The sequence below is a fragment of the Microtus pennsylvanicus genome, chromosome 8 (assembly GCF_037038515.1).
Source record: "Microtus pennsylvanicus isolate mMicPen1 chromosome 8, mMicPen1.hap1, whole genome shotgun sequence".
NCBI lineage: Eukaryota > Metazoa > Chordata > Mammalia > Rodentia > Cricetidae > Microtus > Microtus pennsylvanicus.
Genome location: NC_134586.1, coordinates 26,234,783 through 26,257,155, shown reverse-complemented (window position 1 = coordinate 26,257,155; position 22,373 = coordinate 26,234,783). Strand labels below are relative to the sequence as shown.

The window sequence follows — 22,373 nt, the reverse complement described above, 5'->3', positions numbered from 1 at the left end:
CACACACACACACACACACACACACACACACGGCGCAGGGAGGCAGGAGGGAGAGGGAGAGAGGCCCAAATTCACGGGTCCAGATAACAAATGCTGTTCTTCCCACTGGACACAAAACTGAGTTCCTTTGAGCTCAAGAGACTGAGGATGCAAGAGAAAATTGTCCTGCAACAGCTGCTCTCTCTCAACAGAACAGATGTGTCACCCATTCTTAATGATGAACAAATGCTAAGACCATGAAACTGAATCCTTGCTGTGCCAACAAGGGGACCACTTCAACTGCCCAAACCCCAAATGAACGGCAGGGGTGCCAGGCACACTGGTCAGCAAGTTCCATCCCTGCCTCTACCTTCCAGACACCAGGATGTCAGGCAGGTGCGCAGTGCCCAGCTCGCTAGGTAATTTTCAAGCCTGGCTGCATGCTGGAATCTGCCAGGACGCCCTTGGATGTACCAGTCTGACATGGCCTTACCCATGAATCCACTAAAGAAGCTACCAGAACTAATTCTCTAGGAAAGCAAGGCAGCAGAGAAGAAAGCAGCCACGGGGCTGTTTTTCTAAACACCACTGATAATCCAAAAGAAAATAAAATGACTGTTATGACACCAAGAAATAGAAAATACTAAGACCTGGGCCTGTAGCTCTGCAGTAGAACACACATTTACCAAGAACCTGAGCTCAACCCCAGTGCTGTGGAAAAAAAATTAATACATATATACAAAACATTTAAAATACTTAGGAATAAATGCAATACAAGTGTCAGGCCTGGACACTAAATGAAAACTACAAACATTGTTGAGAAGAAAAAAAGAAAGGCTAGCCCCTGTCATGGTGCAGACACCATGCGGTAAGACTACGGTGCCCCCCACATGACTGGCAGATTCGGAGCAGCTCCTCTAGAAACTCTGGCTGGTTTTTCTACAGACAGTGACAAGCAATTCCTAAATTCATAAGGGAAGGCAGAGGACATTTTCAAAAAGAGCCAGTCTTCAGAGGCAGGAGGATCTCTGTGAGTTCAAGACCAGCCTGGTCTACAGAGCTAGTTCCAGGACAGGCTCCAAAACCACAGAGAAACCCTGTCTCGAAAAACCAAAAAAAAAAAAAAAAAAAAAAAAAAAAAAAGAGCCAGTCTTGAAAAGTAGACAGACTTTTACTTCCTGATTTCAGAACTTACTATAATACTAGAGAGTCATGACAGTGTGGGCCTGGTTAAAGAGAAAGAGAACAGTGAGCAATCCCAAGACCATCCATCCATCGATGACGGCAGAGCCACCACCAGGGGAAAGAGTGGTGTTTTAACCAACAACCCTGGGACAACCAACTATCCACTAGCAAAGGCATGAATCTGTACCTCTGCCTGATGTCATACAAATGATCTCAAATGGATGCTGGGGGTGGGGGGTGTGCTGGAGGAGCACTGGTAGCTCTTCCAGAGGACCCGGGTTTGATTCCCAGCACCCACATGGTGGCTCACAACTGTCTTCAATATCAGTTCCTGGGGCTCTGACTCCTTCTGGCCTCCACAGGCACCAGGCATGCATGTATGGGAGATACACATGTAAAATAAAATTTAAAACATAGATGATAGAGGTCTTTCCCATCAGACATACATTGGCCACAGATATACCGTCTAGTATGAGGAAAATGAAAACTTCGGGGTGCTGTGGCAGCATTAGCAAGCACAGGACACATGGGGTCAGGGCATCACCGGAGGATCTACTTCCGCAGACAAACCCAGGGCACTCTGACAAAGTTGGTATGAGTCACCTAAGAGGAACTGAGCCCAACTGTCAGTGAGCAGACTCGGACAAGCGATGCCACAAACAAGACTGCAGCTGCTCCTCCCGTCATGAGGTGGCTCGATCGGGCTTCTGATATCCAGACACTCCCTAAGCAGTCTGTCTCGGTGAACGCCAAGTTCAGAAGAACTGAAGTGACTCGGGGTTGAAGCTACACAGAAAGTTTCACTAAATGATAACATTATTTTATTTTTATTTTGTGGATATGGTGTTTTGCCGGCATGTATCTCTGTGCACATGTGCACAAGTGTCAGTATTCATGAAAGTCAGAGAGAAACCCTGTCAGATTCCCTGGAACTGGAGTTATGGAGGGCGGTGAGTCACCATGTGGATGCCAGGAATTACACCCAAGTCCTTCTGAAAGAGCAGCCAGTGCTCTTAATCACTGGACCATCATCTCTCCAACCCGAATAACAGTTTTTTGTTTTTTTAAAGACGGTCTCACTATGTAGCTCTGGCTGTCCTCAAACTTATTATGTAGAACAGGCATACGTAGAATAGAGATCTGCCTCCTGAGTGGTGGGGTTGTGCACTACCACACCTGGCTTCAAATAAATTCTTAAAGGAAAAGAAAAAAAAAAGATAGGCCTAGGTGTAAGAGCTAACCTCTAACACTTTAAAGAGAACACTGGGGACTAGAGAGGTGGCTCAGTAGTTAGGAGTGCTGGCTACTCTTCCAGAGGACCTGGGTTTAATTCACAGTATCCTCACGGTGGCTCACAACTGTAACTCCAGTCTCTGGAATCCGATGCCCCTTTCTGGACTCTGAGGTCAGAGGACACACAGATGGTATACAGACATACATGCAATCAAGACACCCACACATATAATCTTTAAAATAAAATTAAAAAACTAAGAAGAGAACATGGGAGGAAATCTCAATTCTCTTGTACTAGGCAATATCTTAGACACAGCCCAGAGGCAAGAAACAAAAGAGAAATTCTTATAAATTAATCTTCAAAATTGGAACCTTTTATGATTCAAAGATACTACTAGGAACATAAAATCTGTAAGACGATAAAGTGTAAGCTCAACACTCAGGAAGCTAAAACAGGAGGATTGCCTCAAGTTTGAAGACAGCTTGATTTGCACAGTGGTTTCAAAGCGAACTTAGGGAGAAAAGTTTTTACAAAGCATTTGACAAGGGACAGGGAGCAAGAATCCGGAAGTGTCCGGTGAGACGACTGGGCAGCTAAAGGCCTGAGTACCAAGCCTGTAGAGCTGAACTAATCCTCAGGACGCAGACAGTGGAAAGACTTCAGCGAACTCTCATCTGATCGCCATATGCACGCTGTGGTGTGTCCCTAAACAAGTATGTTTAACAAAAAAGCACGGGCCTGAGAGATGGCTCAACTATTAAAAGCACTAGCTGTTCTTCCAGAGGACCTGGATTTGATTCCCAGAGCCCACACGGCAGTCTGTTAACTCCAGTTCCAGGGGATCTGACCACCTCTTCTGGCCTCCATGGGCACCAGGCATGGAGGCAGAACACCAGTGGACATAGACTGGGGACACAGAGCTCAGTTTAGCATGGACCTTGGTTGGCCTGGAATTGACAGGTAGGCAAGAATAATCTTAACTTCTGATCCTCCCACCTCCGCTGCCCAAGTGCTGGGAGTACAGATGGGTACCACCTGGTTTTATGCTGTGCTGGGGATTGAACTAAATACTCTGCCAGTTGTACGATAACTTCAGTCCCTTATTTGGGCTTTTTTTTTTTTTTTTTGGAGACGGTTTCTTTGTGGTTTTGGAGCCTGTCCTGGAACTAGCTCTTGTAGACCAGGCTGGTCTCGAACTCACAGAGATCCGCCTGCCTCTGCCTCCCAAGTGCTGGGATTAAAGGCATGCGCCACCACCGCCTGGCCTTATTTGGGCTCTTTGAGACAAGTTTGGGACTTGTTCTCAGCCTCCTGCCTTGAATTCCCACATGCTGGCATTACAGACATGAGCCAGAACACCAGAAAAACAATGGTTTTAAGAACAAGAGTGGCCAGGCGGTGGTGGCGCATGCCTTTAATCCCAGCACTTGGGAGGCAGAGGCAGGCAGATCTCAGTTCCAGAGGATCTGACACCATCATACAGACTTACAAGGAGGCAAAGCCCAATGTACATTAAATAAACATTTAAAAAAGGGGGGTGTAGCTCAGTGGTAGAACCACTGATAAGCAGGCAAAAGATGCACTTAACCACTAGCATGGTCACACACACACACACACACACACACACACACACACACACAACATATAACTGAAGGGTTGTATGAGAGGGACCTGTGTACCAAGTGAATGTCCCATCACTTGTGGTTCCACGAGGCCCTTAGAAGCTGTCAGCCTAGATGCTTGAAGACTGAGACAAGTCCCTTGCTTTCCCTCCCTGACCAGGACCTGGGTTTCTGAAAGCTCTAAGCACTGGGTGTGGGGCAGGAGGGCTAGAAAGGGAGTGGGCTGTCCTAAGGGTGAGTGGGGGGGGGGGGGGGGGCGGAAGTCCCAGAGGCTACTCTGTAGTGTCTGCCCCCCAACCCCAGGCTTTACTCCTTTTTGTTGTTGTTGTTGGGCTCAGTCCTGATGGGAAGGGTGGGGGTACCTAGCCCAGCAGAGAATACAATGAAAAGGTAACTGGACGCTTACCCCACAGTCAAGGACCCGAGCAGGCAGTGGGCCTGCACAGGGCAATAGCAGCTTCCTGTCTCCCGCATCCTAGAAGAAAGCGACCTTTCCTCACTTGTTAAGGGGACAACAGCCGACCAGCACCAGGGAGAACGGGATGGATAACAGGGACGACGCCAGCACAATCTCCTTGCCGACTGAGACGTGCCCCTAGAGGGACATGCGCCTACACAGTCAGCCCAGTAAGGACTTTGCAGTGAAGTCTCCCTAATAGCTAGAAGATAGGCAAGGAAGAACGAGGCCGGTCTTGGCCAGAAACTTGCCCAGCCCTGTCTGGAACTCAAGGAAAGATAGGTCTATGGTATAAGAGAGGATGGCAGCATGCCAGACTGAGGAGACATGGTGGGCTCTGGAGGCCTCTTCCGGACGCTGTCACCTAGCCCCGGTAAGGAAAAGCCTGTCCCCACAGAAGCCCAGGCAAAGGTGTTTTATGTCCTCACTTAGAGCAGGGCTGCTTTGTCCTCATGAGGTGCGCACACCCCTTGGAAGGCTAGGACACATAAGGTGTGCTAAGGTAACATAGGGTACTTAGGTGTGCTAAATGCCTCTTTAACTTGCAATCTTTTTCATGCTATGATAGGCTTACTGGGAACAGCCCTGTTACAGAAGAAGCATGTATGTATGAACTAGATCAAACATAGATAGGACACAGGACCACTACTGCTGACTCAGGTAAAGGCCGGCAGCCAATGCTCTTGATCAGAAGAACTGGACTCTCCCAATATTCTCCCAGGATCTGCCAGCACCCGCCTGGGCTTCAGCTCTATCTGACTGCCTCTAAAGAAAGGTTTGAAACATGTGTGGTAGCGCATGCCCGTAATCCCAGCACTGGGGGATATCACGAGGTCGAGATGATCCTCAGCCACACAGTGAGTGGAAAACCAAACTGGGAGACAGGAGACCTTGTCTCAGAAAAGAAAACCAAAAACAAAGAGCGTTCACCTCTGAAGGAGATAACCTTAGCCTAAGGCAGTCCAGACCTGCCTAAGTCATTGTGATGGCCACCGTGGGCGGGAATAGACTCACTAGGCCGGGCGATCTCTCCAGGTCAGAGAAAATAAGCAGGAAGTTTTACAAAAGGGCATCTACCTAACCGTGAGCTGTCGACAGAGCCCTCCACACCCTTCTAGAAGTAATGCCAAAAAGCACACTGCCTCTTCCTAAGGCTGGTCTAGGAGCCAGATGCGAAACACTCCTCAGCACTAACTAACCCGCTTGCATTACTGAGGTAGAAGGGTAATTTAAAGCAAACCAGGGCTGGGAAATGGCTCGGTCAGTACACTGCATGCCTACATAAGCTTAAGGGTCTGAGTCTGGGTCACTAGGACCATGCAAAAGCCAGGTGCAACGGTGTGCCCGGTAATCTGAGTGCCGGGGAGAGAGACCTGAATATCCATCCCTACAGCTCACTGACTGGTGAGTTCCAGGTTAAGTGAGGGGTCCTGTCACACACACACACACACACACACACACACACACACACACACAAAAGGCAGCGAACAACTGGGGAAGGCACTTGACTCCGATCTACACACACACACACACACACAAAGAACATATGTGCACTCACCTTATATGACCCATAATGAATTTATACATATACCACACACACACACAAAGAATATACGTGCACTTACTTACCTGATACGACTCATAATGAATATATACATACATCACACACATACACACACACCAAATACATTTCCTTTTTTTCTGTTTTTTTTTTTTTTTTGGCTGTTTTCTGGTTCTTTCGTTTTCTTTCTTGCTTTCTTTCTTTTTTTGTGACTGGCAATGTCCATGAGGACAAGCACCCAGAAAGCCAGCTAAGAACTCAATTTTCAAGATGGCAGCACCGCTTTTCAGCCCATTCAGACAGCTACTGCTGCCCTTTTGTCTGAAATAGTCCTGCTGTTTGGACCAACGAAATCACAAAGAGCAGAGTAAGGAGTAAGAAACACTAAACTGTGGGTAGAGAAACTGTGGACATCTGCCAGGATGGCTCTTGGGGAAAGACCCACCATAAAAGTTCCTGGCACTAAAGCTTCAGCTTCTCCGTTCATATCAGTAGCTGCCCTGCCTCCCTCCAGCTGCTAGGAGGGAAGAGAAGTCCATAGGAAAAGAACGTGCGTCTGCCTCGGTGGCAGAGCGCACAACCAGCACTTACCAGGGCCTGGGTTTGTCCCCAGTCCTGAAAAACAAATGAGTCTACGGCCATTCTCTCTGTTCCTACCCCTTGAGGGCTATCAGCCCCATGGATGCACCTCCCTTGGGAAGTGGAGCATGGTCTGGGAGAGCACGTGGTGCAGTTAGAACTGAGAGTTCCGAATCTGACTTTGACACCCTGGGCAAGTTAATTAGCTTCTCTCTACCCAGCTGACCTATCTGAAGAAGGAAGTAATAATCCAGTCTCTAATCACCAGAATATGAAACGAGCTAATGAATAGAAGAGGTGCACACGACAGTCCCAGGACTTAGGAGTCTGAGGCAGGAAAAGTCTTTTTGGTTTGCTTGTTTTCCAAACAGGGTTTCTCTGTATAGCCCTAGCTGGAGCTCAGAGATCCATCTGCCTCTGCCTCCTGAGTGCTGGGATTAAAGGCGTGTGCCACCACTGCCCAGCAAGGAAATAACTCTTGAGTAGAAGTTGGATATTAGTCTTGGCAGCCTACTGCCTTAAAAAAAAATAAATTTGTAGCCGGGTGCTGGTGGGGCTTTCCTTTAATCGCAACATGTGGGAAGCAAAGGCAGGCAGATCTCTGTGAGTTCAAGCTCTAGGACCAGTCAAAGCTACACAGAGAAAACCTGTCTTGAAAAACAAACAAACAAAAAAGTGAAGAAAACCAAAGTGCTCCCCATGAGCTTACACAGAAAGCTCTGGATGGTGTTTGATCGCTGCCACCCTCCACCCTGCAGCTTCAATTTAATTGTCTTCTTCAGACAATGGGCAAGGTACAGGTGGCTTCCGAGGCTGCCCAGCCAGGCAGAGTGGCCAGAACCAGAAACAGTAGCTGCCCTCCACGGCCATAGCCTGGCAAACGGTGGCCAGAGATGCAGCCACAGAACGAATGTCTAATGACCACAGACCCACATCAGGAGTTTCTTAGAGTCTCAAGCTCACATCCAGGGAACCACCAGATCCGTGGCACCCCTCATGAGAATGGCTGTATGGCCTTGAACACAGCCTAGAGGTTGGTCCCCAATCCTCAACCTCTCGCTGGAGAGGCAAGGGGCAGCTGGAATAGCATGCACTGCCCTTCAAAAGGTCTAAAAGGCTGTGTCATCAAGCCTCCCTTCCTTCCGGTGTCCAGGCACCCAGCGTTGTTGAGCCCTAGGGTAGGCTATTCTGACTTGCAAATAAGAGGAACCAAGTGACCTCAAGCTGTGACTATTGCCTCTCCTCCCCCAGCCTAACCGCACCAATAGGCCCCTTTTCAAGTACACCCTCAACTTCAGAGTCCCCAGGAACCTCAGACCTACCCAAATCTCTTTAGAACAGAGTGTATGCCATATCCAGGTGGCTCTCTGCATTGGCCATCACCAAAACCAGTACCCAACACGACACACCACAGTAGCCAGGAGATAGCACCTTGCTCCTCAGGAACCTGCACCCAGTGGGTGGAAATGCCTGCTAACCCCAGCTGTGACAAGCCAATCCCACTGCCATTCCATTTCTAGGCAAGAGGGCCAGCAGAGGCGAGGATACACACAATTCTCCCTACCTACAAAACTTCCCAAGCCCTCAGCCCACTCAGGGGTTGACGCCTCTGGAATGTAGCCCCAGCCCCAGACCGGACTCCCCTGAGGGAACAAAGCTGAGGGCCATGGTTTGTCCAGGACAGCGCTTCCCAAGGCTCAGGAGAGCGTTTAGGGCTTTGAAGTGTCATGGCTGGGTGGGGATGGAATGTGGAAAATCCACGTCATTCTTGAAGTTCCCCCCAACTCTCTTCCACAGTTAGGTCACCCTGGATCTGATCTCATGGCAGCCTTCCAGGAAGGGCAAGCAAGCCTGGCCTGGCACCAGGCAGTAGCCTGGGAAAATAGGGGAGGCCCGGGCTGGGTCCTCAGCCTGTTCTTCATTGCTCACCTACGGTTTATCGGTTTATCGGAAGAGGTCCAATCCCATCCTAGAATCGACGACGGGTGGCCTTTCGGTCCGACCTCGCTCTACTCACACCAGCTCCATCCTGGCCCGCCCCTGGTGCACACTCATTTGTTGAGGATATAAATGAATGAATACTTGTGGGCCCCGCCACTTGGTGGCTGAAGGCAGCTTATTTCTTCCAAATTCCTTCGATTATTTGGCCAACCACTCAACAAACTTTTTAAAAACACCAGCAGCCATTCTCTGCCCATATTTTCAAACCATTTCGGGTTCTGGAAATGCTGCAGGGGGCAGCCACTTTCCCAGTTTAGGCGCGAGTGTGAGCTATGGGCTCAGTGGCACCCACAGGTGTAAACGAAGGTGCCCTTTGCTGGAGTCCAAGGTCTGTGTCAGGGATGGGGTTCTTCCTAGTCTATCACGGGGCCCATTGGTGGGGTGTAGACGTCCGTTGTTCATCTTTGCAGGTGGCCACGGCAGAACTCTCGCCTAGCCGAGTGCAGCGGGGCCTTGAGCCCGTCTTCCGCGCCCAGCGCGCACCTGCAGGGTGCGGCACGACCCGGGGTCCCGGATGTACCAGGAGGCCTGCCCGCCAGCAGACCAGGACCGAGCGCGCGCCCCAAGCCCTCCCGTGCCTAACCCGCAGCTCCACGGTGGCACCGGACGGCCGGCGCCCCGACCCCGCCTCCGCCACCGCAAAGGATCGAACCGACACCACACTGAGCTTGGCGCGGACCCCCGGAGGGGAACGCAGGGCCAAGGCGAGCCCAGGGGGGTGGGCGGACTCACCACGCACACGCCGCGGGAACTGGCCGCGTACAGGCTGAAGCAGGACTGACCGCCCTCTGGCGCGCCCAGCACGCCGCCTTCCCTTTCTCGTACCCGTGGGTGGCGGTCTAGCTCCGCCCCCGCAGCCCCGCCCCCGGATGCTCCGCCCTCCGCCTGGACGCTTCGGCGGAAATCTGAGGGTTCAACCCCTCGCTGCGGGGGGGCTAGGAAGGGAGGTTCACCCGGAGCCCGCGCGCTCCGTAGTCACCAAAGCCTGGGCCCCTGCCTTCATGAGGATGGGTGTCATACCTGATCCCGGCCTTTCGCACACGGCGGTCATAGGAAAAATGCTTTTGTGTTAGTCCCCTACATAGCACGGTTGTCACACTCAGACTAGTGGCCCTGTCAGAATCGGGCCCCATTAGAGATGATGGGCAAGCGATTCCTAATGTTTCTCATAGGCAACCGCTTTCAGAACCCATAAAATGTTTCGGGGTGGCGGTGGGCTTGTTTTCTCAGTCATGTAAAGGACCAGCAAGGATGAAAATGGCAAGAGTCAAGTGAATAGCAGATAATCTCAAAGGGCTCGCTAGTCTTCACGTCCAGAGAAGCTCAGTGCCTATGCTTAAGTGCCGGCCACTACCCCAAAGGACAGACACGTGACATTGACAAAAGAGAAAGAGAAACAAAGTGAATTTTTGGGAAGTATGAGGAAGTAAACAGGACCAAGAGAACCACTGTTTCTGAGTAGAGAAACTGGATCTGAGAAGACAAAAAAGGAGGCGAGCCCCCAAAATCACATGGTTATATTAGCATAATACACAGATGCCCTTTTGTGTGGGTGGTGTGCCAATTCGTGCGCCCGTGCGTGTGTGCACGCACGCACGTGCATGCGTGCATGTGTGTGTGTGTGAATGGAAGCCAGAAATCAGTTTCTTCCTCAATCACTTTCCACCTTATTTTTCTGAACACAGAGCTCACTGATTTACCTAGGCCAACTGAGTTCATCTTCCATCCTGCCCCTCCAACGATGGGATGACAGATATACACAGCACCCTACTTTTTACATGGGTGCTAGAGAAATATTGAACAGAAGCAGCTTCATTAAAATAAATATATTCCTTCCGGGGGGACTGGTGTGAACAGAGGGGACTGGTGTGAAGGAGGAATCTCTCCCATGGATGTTTGAGATCACACAATTACCTCGGTGGTCCCAGCCCCATACTTTCTTTCTTTTTTTTCTTTTTCTTTTTTCTTTTGTTTTGTTTTTCGAGAGAGGGTTTCTCTGTGGTTTTGGAGCCTGTCCTGGAACTAGCTCTTGTAGACCATGCTGGTCTCGAACTCACAGAGATCCGCCTGCCTCTGCCTCCCGAGTGCTGGGATTAAAGGCGAGCACCACCACCGCCCAGCCCAGCCCTATACTTTCTATGGCAGAAAGGAGTAGGGATGGACTGGGGTGAGAGAGGGAGAAAGCTCTGGCACACACTCTTCGCCCAGTCAGCAGAGCCAAGCTCACAGAAGCTAAATGTTCTTTGTCCATAATCCTATTCCAGAAGTTATGTGCAGGCCCTGGATGTATATCCTTGCTTGGAGGTGTTTGCATTCTAGCAAATTCCTATAACTAGGGAGTCTTCCAACCTTACCACCACTCAGCTCTCACTCCTACCACTTTAGATCACTCACTTTTTAAGAGTAGGCGGAGAGTACATAAGACAGAGGTGGCTGTGTAGCCTAGGCTAGCCTAGAACTACGATCTATATGTGCCACCAGCCTGGCTTCTGGTTGCCAAACCTTGAGAGATGGATTCTATATCCCTCTGTCCTCTGACAGAACTCTAGAAGCAGTTTCTCTTTCTTTGGTGAGTCAGGGCACCAGTGCAAATATGACCTCCTCAGTTATGGCTGCAGAGGATGCTATGGTGTGTGTCCATATCCATCAGATAATCAGAAACAAAGCAAAAGAGTACATTCATAAATGTGTGTTTTCCTGTATGCCAGAGCCTTAGTTACTTTTCTATTGCCATGACAAAACAGTATGACTGAGACACCTTATAAAAGAAAGCATTTAATGTGGGGCTCAATGTTCCAGAGTGTTAGAGTTCATGCCCATCATGCTGGGGAGCGTGGCAGCCGACAGGCAGCATGGCCCTGGAGCAGCAGCTGAGAGCTTGCACTCTTATCTGCAAATAGGAGGCAGAGATAGCTAACTGGGCATAGTGTAGGCTTTTGACACCTTTAAGCCCACCCTCAGTGACACACCTCCTCCAACAAGGCCACGTCTCCTAATCCTTCTCAAACAGTTCCAACAACTGGGGACCAAGCATTCAAATTTATGAGCCTATGGGCACCAATCTCAGTCACTGTTCTATTGCTGTGAAGAAACACTTAGTCTGGCTTACTATTGCTATGATGAAACACCATGACCAAAAGCAAGCTGGGGAGGAAAGAGTTTATTTGGCTTATGCTTCCACATCCACAGTCTAAAGGAGTACGTCACAAAACAATCCCACACCAGTTTAGAATTATGATTAATAAAAGGGTTAATTATTTAAAGAGAAAACTTTACAGATCACCGTCCTAGACAACAGCCTCCTGCACGACCAGGAAAAGCCACTGATAGCCAGAAGTGGAATCTGAAGCAAGAGAGAGTGAACAGAGGGCTGCCGCTGCTTTTTTTAAAGAGAAAGATACCACACCCCAGTGGGCTGGTATCTCAAAGGCTATTGGCTGAAGGAGCAGAAGGAGTCCCCGCAGCTACAGTCCATCACTAAAGGAAGTTAGGACAGGAACCCAAACAAGGTAGGGATGTGGAGGCAGGAACCTGGAGACAGGAGCTGACGCAGAAGCCATGGAGAGGTGCTGATTACTGGCTTATTCATCATGGCTTGCTCAGCCTGCTTTCTTACAGAACCCAGGACCACCAGCCCAGGGGTAGCATCACCCACAATGGGCGGGGCCAATCCTCCATCAGTTTCTAAGAAAATGCCCTAGAGCTGGATCTTAATAAGGTGTTTTCTCAGTTGAGGTTCCCTCTTTCAGATTACTCTAGCTTGTGTCAAGTTGATATAAAACTAGCCAGAATATGCTGGGTAATGGTGGTGCATGTCTTTAATCCCAACAGTCAGGAGGCAGAGACAGGAGATCTCTGTGTGTTCATAAACCAATCTGGTCTTCAGAGCAAATTCCAGGGCAGACAGAACTATAAAGAGAAACCCTGTCTTGAAACACAAAAAACAAATAAACAACCACAAAAACAACCAGGACATACACCATGACCAAAGCAACTGTTATAAAAGAAAGCATTTAATTGGGGGCTTGCTTAGTTCATTATCACGGAAGAGAGCATGGTAGCACACAGACGCACGTGATGCTGGAGACAGAACTGAGAGTTCTACGTCTTGATCCTTAAGTAGAGAGGGAGAGACTCTGGGCTTCAAAGCCCACCCCCAGTGACACGCTTCCTCCAACAAAGTCACACCTCCTAATCCTTATAATCCTTTCAAACAGTTCTACTTCTGGGTGACTTAAGTATTCAAATAAATAAATTTCAATACCTATGTGGTAGACATTTTTGTTTGTTTGTCTGTTTTGAGACAGGGTTTCTCAGTGTAGCCCTGGCTGTTCTGGAACTCACTCTATAGACTGTTGGGCCAAAATTATCCCAGGGCCCATAACTTGAGGCCTATAGGACAGAAAAAAGTCTGGCTCGAGTACTTCAGGGCCTGTAGGATAGAGAAAAGCCTGGCTCAAGTTTGAGTGAGGATGAGACAGCAAAAATTAGGTAGATGCCCCTCCAGTTAGAGGGAAGATTTGGCTGCTTCTCATTGGATGGAGGTACCCCCACATCACATGTCACTTAACCTATATAAGCTGATTCTCACAGTAATAAACTGAGTTCCTGCTTGACTCGACTTTCTATCGCGTCTGATTGTCTTGCATTGTGGGGCTGTGGGAATGGGCAGATAGTGCACTCATCTTTCCATGGGGAATAAGGAGGCCTAGCAATGACTAGGGGAATACAGAGGATCAAGAAGTCTGGCAACCGGAGGCCCAAAGAAGCCAGCAGTAGACAAGGCTGGCCATGAACTCAGAGATCTGCCTGTCTCTGCCTCCTGTACACTGGAATTAAAGGTGTGCACCACTACTGCCTGGTTTATGGAGGCCATTCTTATTCCAGGCACCACAGGCTGGTATGGATAACTGTCACAAATACTCTTACCTACCTAGCTCCTTCTGTGGACTTTTCTGCAGGGAAGTATTTTTATTTTTGGATACAGAGTCTCACCTTGTAGCCCAGGCTGACTTTGAGTTTTTGTTTCAGCTTTCCAAATACTAGGATTACAGGCTTGTGTCACTGTCTCAGGGTTTTATTGCTGTGAAGAGATACCATGACCTCAGGGCAACTCTCTCATAAAGGAAAACATTTAACTGGGGCTGGCTTAAAGTTTCAGGGGTTCAGTCCATTATCGTCATGTCAGGAAGCATGGCAGTGTGGAGGTGGACGCGGTGCTGGAGAAGTTGCTGAGAGTTCTACATCTTGATCCACAGGCAGCAGGAAGAAATAGTGACAGTGACCAAGCTTGAGCATATGTGAGACCTCCAAGCTTGCACCCAGTGACACACTTCCTACAGCAAGACCACACCTACTCCAACAAGGTCACATATCCTTATCGCGCTGGTCCTGTGAGTCTAGGGGGTCATTTTCACTCAAACTAACACAGTCTCCATGCCTAATCTGCTTTCATTTCTTATAAAATACCTAGGGCTGGGAATACTGGGTCAGTGAATTTTATTAGAAGTTCAGTTTCCCAAATGGTTATATAGAAGACTGGAGAGATGGCCCAGCGGTTAAGGGTGCTTGCTGCTCTCTCATGGTGATGGTTTGAATCCTACCACCCATATGGGGTAGTTCACCACAACTTTTAACTCTAGTACCAAGAAATCTGATGTGTCTCCTGGCCTAAGGACGTTTTTTGTTTTGTTCTTTGTAGTAGGAGAGCCGCTTGTTTGTCCCCGGCTGCCTAGAACTGAAATAATCACACAGAAACCATATTATTTGCAATATTTGCTTGGCCAATAGCTTAAGCGTATTTCTGGCTAACTCATATCTTAAATTAAGCCATCTCCATTAGCCTGTGTATCGCCACAGAGCTGTGGCTTACTAGGTAAAGTTCCTGCATCTGTCTCTGGTGGGGCTACATGGCTTCTTCCTGACTCTGCCTTCTCTCTCCCAGCATTCAGTTTAGTTTTCCCTGCCTAGCTAAGTTTTGCCTTGCTATAGGCCAAAGCAGTTTTTTTATTCATTAACCAATAAAAGCAACACATAGACAGAAGGACCTTCCACACCAGTTCTTAATTACATTAGGGGTGGATAATGTGTAAGTGTGTGTGTGCATGTGTGCACGCGTGGGCCATCGTTAGCATATGGAAGTCAGAGGACAACTCAGAGGTGTCATTTCTTTCCTCTACTATGTGGAATGGAACTCAGATCATTAGACTTTGTGGCCGGTACCTATCCCTCTGAGCCATTCTTGCCAGCTCCGCCTGGTTTTTTGAGACAAGATGTGGCCAGTTGTGAGGAGCACACTGGTAGGATTTGTTGGAGGGGGAGGAGGCAGGAGGATCATGAGTTCGAGGCCAGCCTGGGCTACACATTTTAGGGCTGGAGAGTTGGCTCAGCTTATAAGAGCACCGACCGCTATTCCAGAGGACTTGGGTTTAATCCCCAGCACCCACACAGCAGTTCACAACTGTCTGTAACTCCATATCTGACACCCTCACATAGACATACATGCAGACAAAACACCAATGCACATAAAATAAAAATAAGTAAAATATTAAAAAATAAAAACAAACAAACAAAAAGACAAAACAGAGACAAGGACAAGGTCTGCCACTAGGAACTGGGGCTTGCTGTTCAGGTTAGGCTGGCTGGCTGGCTGGCTGGCTGGCTGGCTGGCCAGTGAAGTACATCTGGCTTTTTTTTTTTTTTTTGAGACACGGTCTCATTGTGTTGCCCTGATTGACCTAAACTTTGCTATATAGACCAAGCCTACCTCTGTCTCCTCATTGTTGGGATTAAAAGTGTATGCCCCATATCGTCTTCGTGGCTTTTTAAGTGGATTCTGGGGATGAAACTAAGGGCATTTTCAATCACACAGTGAGTTTGAGGCCAGGCACATTCCTGGCACCAGGGTGTGGTTGTAAAGCCACACACACCTTTCTCATAGTTTATAATTTCCATATGTGGGGAGGAGGTGAGGGTTACTCGAGGGCAGTCATGGTAGTTAGGACTCATTGTGTAAAAGAACACAACTCACGAAGAGCTAGAAAGCTCCTGAGAAGGCGGAGTGGGAGAGGGGCTTGATTATACTAATACCCCCTGGGACAGTGGTGGATAGAGAAGAAGCATCTGGCAAGTAGACAGCAGCAGGGCCTGTGGAAGAGCGCTGGGCAGCCGCCCACCCCAGCGGGGGAACAGAAGAGCCCAGCTTTGGGAGTTTATTTTCACAGCTCTCTCCTTCGGTGGCCTGGGTTCAATCCTTTAGCAGCCCTAGGCTCAGTTCCCCATCAGTCTGATAGAGATGAGCCTCTGTGTGTCCTTCATCAAAGGAGACGTTACTGGGCCCCATAGGTGTGCTAGGAATCAATGAAATATATAGGAAGTGCTCCTAGAATGTGGCTGTTGACCTGTTATTGGGTTCCTGCTAACTCTGCGTGGGGTGAGGTGGGGGCTGGAAGGCAGAACTCTGGGGTGCAGGGGCCCAAGAACTATGTGGCCTTTTCCTCTTTTGTTTTTGTTTTAAAGACAGTGCCTCACATGCCTTTAATCCCAGCTCTCGAGAGGCAAAGGCAGGTGTCTCTATGAATTCGAGGTCAGCCTGGTCTACAGAGCACGCTCCAGGACGGTCAGAGCTACCTAGCGAAACTCTGTCTCAAAAAACAAGCAAACGACAATGTCTCACATAACCTAGGCTGGCTAAGAACTCCATATATAAAGTCCAACATGACCATGGAAAAAATTATATTTACTTGTTTACAATAAATATCTATTTTACGTTTATATATAAATAAATTGTAGTGAAAGGCCAGAGGATGATGGCTTATCTTGGTTGTCAACTTGACTACATCTGGAATCAACTAAAACCCCAGATGCTGGGTAAGCCTGTGGTGGGGTTATCTGAGGTGGGAAGACCCACTCTAAATCTTAGCCACGCCTTCCGGTGTGAGCCCACACTAAAGGGTCGGGGATAAGGAAGCTTTTACTTCTGCCTGCTTGCCCTGCGTTCCTGCACCTGTGGAACTGATTTCTTGGGATGTCACGGTAAGACTGAATCCAGCTGCTCCCCATGAATTTTTCAGGACTCGGGGCTGGACTGGGACTACGCCAGGGCCTGAACGACGAAGATTCTCCACTTTCCACTGCAACACACCCATGGTTGAACTTCCCGGACCACATTCTATAAGTCAATCTAATACATATTCATCCTATCAGTTCTGGAGAGCCATGACTAACACGGAGGACAACTCGCTGGAGTCACAACCACGTGAGTTCCAGGAATCCTCAGGGCTGTCGGTGGCAGTGAATGACTGAGCCTCCTGGCTCCACTCTGCTAAGCGCTAAGGCTACAGGCATGAGCCACTAAATGAGCCATTTTATTTATTTATTATTCATTCATTATTTTATTTATTTGGCTTTGCAAAACAGGGTTTCTCTGTGTAGCCCTGGCTATCCTGGAACTTGCTGTGTAGACCAGGTCGGCCTTGAACTCGAGATCCTCCTGCCTCTGCCTCCTGAGTGCTGGGATTAAATGTGCGCGCTGCCACTGGCTGGCTGTAAATTAGTCTTTTGAAGGGCCGGGAGGGGGAACCCGGAGAGCCATGCTTTCTGTAGTGCAGGTGTTGGAAGTCGAGGTCTCGCACAGGCGTGGCCATTGCTCTACCACTGAGCCCTTCACCCAGCGCTAGCCCCCTTCCCACACTGCCTGCTAGCTGTCCTTTCATTCCCAGCAAAACCTCTCGCTTTCCACAGAGCTTCTCCTCCTCTTCCAACCTCCTCCCCACCTCACTCTGTTTTGGTTTAGTGTTTCCACTGGGTGTCTCTCCGTCTCCACAGCCCCAGTGCCTTCTCCATCTCTGCACAGGCTGAATGTCACCAGCAGAGCCCCCACCCTCACACCTGTGTATGTGTGTGTGTGTGTGTGTGGTGTGTGTGGTGTGTGTGGTGTGTGTGGTGTGTGTGTGTCAACGTTTCCTCTGTCCTGGCCGCTTCTCACCTGGGTGAAACACTGACAGCAAGCTCCTGCTCCAGTCACAAAGTGGCAAAACAGAGACATAGACAGTCCAGCTCAGGAAGTCCCGATGTGTGCGGAGCACCCTCCGAGCTTAGTCCTCTTTCCAGGCTCACTATGGATGGCCTTGGGACTCCTAATGAAGAACCAGACCAACCCAGGGAAGGTGATGATAACGCATCCACCGAGATCACAACCTCCTCCAGGGCCCAAGCGGAGCCACCAGGACTGTCTTGGGACACAAAGGAAGGGACAGGCCGATATTACACCAAGTTCAGTGGACACAGGCTGATAGGACACCAACAGTGAGGGAGGTGCCCACTGGACGGTGAGCTGAGGAAGTGTGCTGGAGGCTGAGGAGGCAGCGGCTTCCTGAAGGGATACTGTCTGCCCTGAGTGTAAGAATGTGATATTGGAATCCAGCTAGGATTCAGGCTGCAATACCCACAATGAGCCCTCCCTTCTCACAGATACTGACAGCTACCTGGCTGTGTCACTGTGTGTGGGTCCCTAGCTGACAGGCTCTGGGGTGCTAGGATCTTTCCCCAGGGAAGTGAGTTCACATCAGGGCCACACAGCGTGCTCCTCACCCCCTTCTTTGCCTCTGAGCAGGAATTAGAGCCGATGGCTGGCTTGTGCGGTGAAGACACCCCACTCTCAGAAAAGTTCAAGAGACTCCCATTTCTGCCGTATGGGTCCTGACTCCCTTGCTACAAAGTCCCTCTTAGCCCGGTGGTGGTGGCACACGCCTTTAATCCAGCACTTGGTAGGCAGAGGCAGGCGGATCTCTGTGAGTTCAAGGCCTGGTCTACAAGAGCTAGTTCTAGGACAGGCTCTAAAGCTACACAGAGAAACCCTGTCTACAAACAAACGCCCCCTACTATGCTGTCTTTTTGTTGTTGAGGTGTGAACTCCTCTCAAAGCCCCCCTCCCCCCAAGTCTGTCCCTCCATGGTGTTAAAAACTTTGTTTGTTTTGAGAAAAGGTTTTACTATGTAACATTGGCAAGGCTGGAACTCACTATGTAGACCAGGTTGGCCTCAAACTCAGAGTTACATCTGCTTCTGCTTCCCCAAGTGCTGAGATTAAAGGTGTGCAACACCATGGCTGGCCTGTTAAGAAATTTAATAAACTCCACACTCCTAGTGATCCCTCTCAGTGTCTCTCTGAATCCCTTCCACCGGGAAGGCGAAAAGTGTTCAGGGGCTGGGCCAGGGCCCCCCATCCTTTTTAATGTGCCTTCCTGCCAAGCTGTCTGTAGCTCCAGGCCTTGAAAGACAGACAGATGAGGGACAGCAAACAAACCCTGCTGGAAGAAAGATCCTGGACCAAGGTCTGTGGTGCCAAGAAAGAAAAGGTTCTTATCACTTATACCTGAGCGGCCTCCCAGTCCTCGGCTGAGAGCGAGTGAGACAGGTGGAGCCCTGGCATGACTCAGCACCTCCAGTAAGTCAGATGTCCATGGGATTTCCCAAGTTTCTCCCCCTTCACTGTCCCTTGGGACTCTTGGATCTGCTCTAACAGCTCCTAGTGAGGATGCCGAGCTGGAAGAAGGAAGGGTAGAGATCTGGAGGGCTAACTTTCCCCAAGCCACATAAATGTCCCCTCCTAGTCTGGCCACAGTTCAGACAGATTCCTGGGGAAGGAGTGGAAGAATGGGAGTGGCTTTCCCAAAGAGCCAGACCCCCCAACATTTGCCCCAAGATGGGTCTGATCATGGCCCCCAGCACGGTCGTATTCTGTATTGTTCTGCTGTCTCTGAAGCCAGCTCTATTTATTTTAGTGTTTTTCTTTTCTTTCCTCTTCTTTTGGTTCTTCGAGACAGGTTTCTCTATGCAATAGCCCTAGCTGTCCTGAAACCAGAGTTCTGCCTGCCTCTATCTCTGGGATTAAAGGTGTGTGCCACCACTACCCAGCTATTTTAGTGTTTTTCAAAACAGGGCTTCTCTCTAACAGTTTTGGCTGTCCTGGAACTCACTGTGTAGATCAGGCTGGCCTCAAACTCAGAGATCTCCCTGCTTCTGCCCTGGAGTGCTGGTTCTACAGGTGGGAGCCATCAGGCGCTGCTTTTTGTTTTTGTTATTGTTGCATGACATGACAAGCTATTCCGGGGCTCTTTGTTCCTGTACAGGGTTTCCCCACAAATCCAGCCAATCCCTCCCTTCCTTCCTCTCTCTCACACTCTGCCCTGGGATCTACTTGTCCTCAGGAATTCCGAGAAACTGAGCAGGGGCAGCTTGAGGGTTGGGCTCTGAGCAGGGACAGCTTGCTGGCATGTGACTGTGACTCAGAAGCCTGAGAGATAGGCGTGGAGTACCTAATGCCATTGGCTCTTTTCTGTCCCGCCACCGCTTTATGAAGGAGAGAGATTTGGAGAGCCAAGTTCAAGATCAGTTCGCTGGGTAGCAGCCAGACTGGGCAGAGGCCAAGTCAGATTCCTAGGGCTCTTCAGGTCACATGGCCAAGTAACCTACAAACGCTTTCCTCTTCAAGGGTGACAGCACCGTCATTAGCACATGTAAGAGAGGAAGGGCCCCGGGTGAAGCCTCCACTGGCCTGGAGGAAAAGGAGTTTGAAACCATGGGCCCACGACTAAATACATTATAACAGAAATGAGATCCTAAAACCCATTCTATATAATTAATACATGCTAATAAAATTTTTTAGAAAGTAAAAAAATGCTTTCTTTTGAATTAAGTTTGCCTTTATCTCTGCTGTGTGTGGGATAAGCATGTAGAGGTCAGAGGTCACCTTTTCTCCCACTGTGGCTCTGAGGACTGAACAGGGTTACAAAGCAAGTGCTTTTACCTGCTACGGCTGAGCCATCTTTCCGACTGCACTGTCTTTCAGCTTCCAGCAGCAGAAGCAGAGAATAAAAAAGCCTGTCTCAGGCTGGCCCTCCTACCTTGCTGGCACTGGGGTCTAAATCACTAATGGAAATTTCTCGGGACCCTGGTCATAGGTCCTGTTTGGCTGCTGTGGTCCTGGAGACCCTGGCCATATGGCTTGTTTGGCTGCTGTGGTCCTGGGGACCCTGGTCATAGCTCCTGTTTGGCTGCTGTGGTCCTGAGGACCCTGGCCATAGGTCCTGTTTGGCTGCTGTGGTCCTGGGGACCCTGGTCATAGGTCTGGTCATAGGTCCTATTTGGCTGCTGTGGTCCTGGGGACCCTGGTCATAGGTCCTGTTTGGCTGCTGTGGTCCTGGGAACCCTGGCCATAGGTCCTGTTTGGCTGCTGTGGTCCTGGGAAAAGCAGGTACTCTGAATCTGTTTGGGAGATTTCTCAGAATGGTGAGTGGACTAGTCCCTTGATGCAGCTCAGTAAGAGACTGGAAAATGACTCGGGACTTAGGGAGGTCTGCAAAGGGGCAGCCACAGGTTTCAGATTTCACCATGAGCTTGAAGACTGGGAGGCTGGGAGACACCTTTCTCCTGGCTGATGCCTAAGATCTCGGAAACTAACGGAATGTCACTTATGGTTGGAGACTGGCCAGGGATGTCTGGATACTGATGGCCTCTGACTTGGCTGCTGTAGAGTTAAGGTTGGCTGATTAACGGCATTTCAGTCTTGCGTATGTGTACACAGATGATTACTATCTGCTTCTCTGTTCTTTTTACTCTGAGACAGGGTCTCCTGCCATCAAGGCCGACCTCACATTCACCATGTACCCAAGAACTTCAGCTTCTGATTCTCCTGCCTCCATCTTCCAAGTACTGGGATTATAGGTGTGTGTCACCATGCCTGGGTTTATGACGCCAGTGCCGGACTTCATGCAAGTCTAGCACACTACCAACTGAGCTGTGTATGTCTTAAATCTTCCGGAAAACCATGGGACTTCATGGTTCCAAGGTCTTTTTTTTTCTTTTCTTTTTTTTTAATATTTATTTATTTAGTAGACAGTGTTAGTTTCCATGTCTGCCTACAGGCCAGAATAGGGCACCAGATCTCATTACAGATGGCTGTGAGCCACCATGTGGTTGCTGGGAATTGAACTCAGGACCTCTGGAAGAGCAGTCAGTGCTCTTAACCTCTGAGCCATCTCTCCAGCCCGGTTCCAAGGTCTTAAAGATTTTTACTTAAAAGATTTATTTTCGTGTTTGACTGCATGCATGTACATATACCAAGTACATGCCTGGTGACCTTGGAAGCCAGAAAGAGGATGTCAGCTCCCTGGAACTGGAGTTACAGATAGTTTTGCGCTGCCATGTGAGTGCTGGCAATCAAACTCAGGTCCTCTTCAAGAGTACCAAGTGCCCTTATCCACCGACCCTCCTTTCCTGGCCCTCGTTTCTGTTATTTTAAATAGTATGCATCCATGTGAGGGCAAATACACTGTGAGCAGCACCACTCAAGTTCCAACGCTTTGAATGTCAACTCCAAATTTCTACATAGGTACAGAATTGTCGAACTTGGGGCCGGAGAGATGGTTCTGTGGTTAAGAACACACACGACTCTTACAGAGTGCCCAAATTAAGTTCCCAGCCCGCGTGCCAGGCAGCTCACAATTGCCTGTAACTCCAGCTTCAGGGGGTTCTGACATCTCTGGCCACTGCTGGCACCCGTAGACACACTGACAAACCTGCTCCCCACATACACAACATTTAAAATAAAGTGGACCTTAAAGAATTGTGGAACTTAAACTTTTGGTTGACAGGTTTTCTCTCTCCCCTGTATCTGTGTCCTTCTTATTTCTTTTCTCAGCTTCTTGAGGCCATTAGTTAGGTAGCCTGGGCTGTAAGGTGCCCATACCAGAGG

The 22,373-nt window shown here is 49.2% G+C and overlaps 1 protein-coding gene across 1 annotated transcript in view; it reads right to left on the bottom strand.

Moving 5' to 3' along the window:
• The window catches only part of Bid (BH3 interacting domain death agonist), a 28,403-nt gene extending 18,942 nt beyond the window's left edge, over positions 1-9,461 (bottom strand). The window contains exon 1 of the mRNA XM_075982931.1: positions 9,351-9,461. The gene's annotated coding sequence lies outside the window, so the exon portion shown is untranslated. The remainder of the gene's footprint in view (positions 1-9,350) is intronic.
• Between the last annotated feature and the right edge of the window lie 12,912 nt (positions 9,462-22,373).